At 38.6% G+C, this 3,223-nt stretch overlaps 1 protein-coding gene across 2 annotated transcripts in view; it reads left to right on the plus strand.

Annotated features, from left to right (window-relative positions):
* fras1 (Fraser extracellular matrix complex subunit 1) overlaps positions 1-3,223 on the plus strand; it is a 242,061-nt gene that overhangs the window by 185,394 nt on the left and 53,444 nt on the right. The gene's annotated exons all lie outside the window — the stretch shown is intronic.

Genomic DNA, 3,223 nt, shown 5'->3' on the forward strand with positions numbered 1-3,223 from the left:
AAAAAGAGGCAGCCAAGAGCTTGTAGCTACATCTAATCGTCTCTCTCCCTTTGTCCAGCCCCCCACATCTTGGCTTCATCCATCAGGGCAAATGTGTTTCAATTACACAGCGCTGGATTCAAATTAAATTCTGAAGTGTCCCATCATTTTGACTGGAAGTGGGAAGGCAGAGGAGGCAAGGAAAAGCGTAACCCGTTGTGAACTGAACTTCTGGAAGCATTTGTGCTGTTTGTCGGAGGTGGTGATTAAACTTGACGGTTTGTCAGGGTAGTATTATTGTCCTCTGATGTTTTTATCCAAGTATGTGGCACCTACTTAGAGCTGATGGATTTGAAATTCTTTCTGCTTCTGCAACTTGGATCTCTGCAGCTGAAGAAAGTGGGCTGCACAGCACTTTAGACTCTTGCACTGATTTGTTATTTTGGAAATCAGAGAGATGGTAATTTAGTGTCCCTGAAATTTTGTCTGAAGTAAAAGTTTCTTCTTTTCAAAAATACAATCCCCACACTTGGCTTGTTTTTATTGTCTCACTAAAGGAATATCCTACAAAACCTTTGCAACAAAGAAACTGGATATGTGTGCTATACATTTACCCTGTTAATAAAAAACAATAATAGGTTATTACTTTGTATGTATAACAGGACAAGGGGAACCCTGGTCCCTGGTTCCAATCTAGACAGGGGCCTTTATTGCATGCTATTCCCTATAACACTCTCTACTTCATTTCCTGTCATCAGTTCTGTAATAAAGTCACAAAAGGCCCCGAAAAAATAAGAAAAAGCTAAGGTGCAGTTTGCAGCTTCCAATTAAAAGTTACACTCTGCATTGCAATCTATGGCCGGCTCAAACATTCAGTGAGCTTAAGGACTGAAGTTCACAGAAGTAATACTAAACCTTTCGTTTGCTTTTGTTTTTACAGCATCATTTTGAGATATATATATATATATATATATATGTGTGTGTGTGTGTGTGTGTATATATATATATATATATATATATATATATATATATATATATATATATATATATGTTTAAAGATACATGTATATATGTGTGTGTGTATATACGTGTGTGTATATGTGTGTGTATATATATGTGTGTATATATGTATGTGTGTGTGTGTGTGTATAAATATATATGTGTGTGTATATATACATATATATATATGTGTGTGTGTGTGTGTGTATATATGTGTGTATATGTGTGTGTGTGTGTGTGTGTGTGTGTGTGTCACATATATTTAAAAATGTTTTCCCTACCAAGAGATTCCTATTTACACATCTAGCTGACACACAACACCACCTTTGCATCTCAAAGTGTGCGTGCAAGCCTTTGGACCCAGCACATTGTGGGAGAAATTCAACAAAATTAACACAAATTAGAGAATCAGTGTTTAAAGCAACACTGCAAAATAAACTGTCATGGCTTCAGATGGAAATAAGAACACGATGCAGAATGCTGTCAACTGCACACAACAGCCTCATGCTAGCTTTCCAGAGCCGTATACCCAAGATAGAAGAAGTGACAACTGTATATGTGGCATGTGAGTTTGATTTGCAAGGGGAGGTGGTTTAATGTAGATGTATTGTACTGCAAATTATATAAAATAGGCCTATAATATATGTTGTTTATGTTGAATATAATTCACAGAATTATCAAATATAATAATTACTACAGCTGCAACACCACCTTTAATAAATCCAGCTGACTCAGCAGTGACTCTTCAGCATTACTTGTGATTGGTGGCGCTGACTCCAAGCTTCAGGCTGGTGTTACATTACTTCTGACTGACAGAACTGACTACAACTTCTTGAACTTTCTTCCCCCTCAAATGCCACCAAACACCCCTGATGTGACAGGAACAAGCAACAGCAGAATAAGTAAGCGCTGACAAAAATTGGCTTTTAGGAGGAACAACCAAAGCAGCTGCTGCTGCGTATGTACGTCAGGGGACAAAACAAGTTCAGGGTACGTATTGTGGAGAGGTTTGAGTAAGAGAAATAGAGCACCGTTAGCAGTTTGAAAGAAAAGTTGAAAGAAAAAAATGGTTTACTTTAACCAGCGTGGGGGGAAAAGAGCAGAGTTTTCACTCACACAGTCAGGAAGGCAGAACGGATTGAACAGATTCACCACCTTATCTTTCACCTATTGGCAATTCAAGTTTAAATCATCTGCTACATTATAAGCAAACAAAAAGTACAGAGGTCGAAGGTCATGGCCTCAGCACAGTGCTGGAGAGTAGAAGAGCTGAGAAAAGGACACAAGCTTTTTTTCTGTTTATGAAGGTGGATTTCTTTTACAGAAGGTGAAGTTCTTTTTATATAGTGTAAAAGTAGCAAAAGATAGTTGTTTTTAAACCCAAACGTAGTAGCGTACATGAACGCTATTTCATGGAAGGTGTATTGCTCAGGACCCAAGGAAGTGCAGTGTGAGTGTGAAGTTTTTGAGATGAGCGATTCTAAAGAAAACTGCAAGCAGCAACACTACAGCCGAAGCAATCGACTCGTTTCAAACAGGCATGTTTTGAACGGGCATTTTCACTAGTCTTTCAGTATATGTCACGCAAACATTTTTCAGAGTGACCTAGAACTCTGGGTGTTTGGAAATAAGGAGACATTATAATTATTTTGAATTACCTTCACAGGAAGGTCAGAACGGCGGGGTGTGTGCTCTGTCCTGGTTCAGAAACAGCTGTCTACTGCTGTCACCCCACTGAGCAACCTGCTGCTTAAAGACACTGGGAGGCTCCTTCTGTGTCCTGTAATGCACTTTTGAAACAGATTTTTTTGGATTTTACAAAGTCATTTCAAGGTAATGAACTGTGTAGTTGCTTCAGTAAGAGAAAAACTATTCATTATTATTCTTGTGGTTTTCACAATGAAACCTCAGTGGTTCCTCCCTGCAGCGCAGCCTGATGCCCGGGTCACTTTTTTGTTGTCGCAGTTAGATACATTTTTCATCACATCTGTTGCATCTTACTTCTGGTCATTCTCAAGAACTGTCATCAGCTCCGTCACTCAGAAATAATGTTTAACAGACAGAGTCGGTTTGCAGCCAAACAAAACAGAAATTTAAGGGGATACTTTTTAGAGAACAACTTCAAACTTAGGAGAAGTTAAGAGTGAGTGGAGGATAAAGAGAGAAGCGTTGTGTTGAGTGTATTTTCTACAAGATTTAAATCTCTAATATAAAGTGTGTGTGTGTGTGTGTGTGTGTGTGTGTG

Source organism: Etheostoma spectabile, chromosome 5 (assembly GCF_008692095.1).
Source record: "Etheostoma spectabile isolate EspeVRDwgs_2016 chromosome 5, UIUC_Espe_1.0, whole genome shotgun sequence".
Lineage (NCBI taxonomy): Eukaryota > Metazoa > Chordata > Actinopteri > Perciformes > Percidae > Etheostoma > Etheostoma spectabile.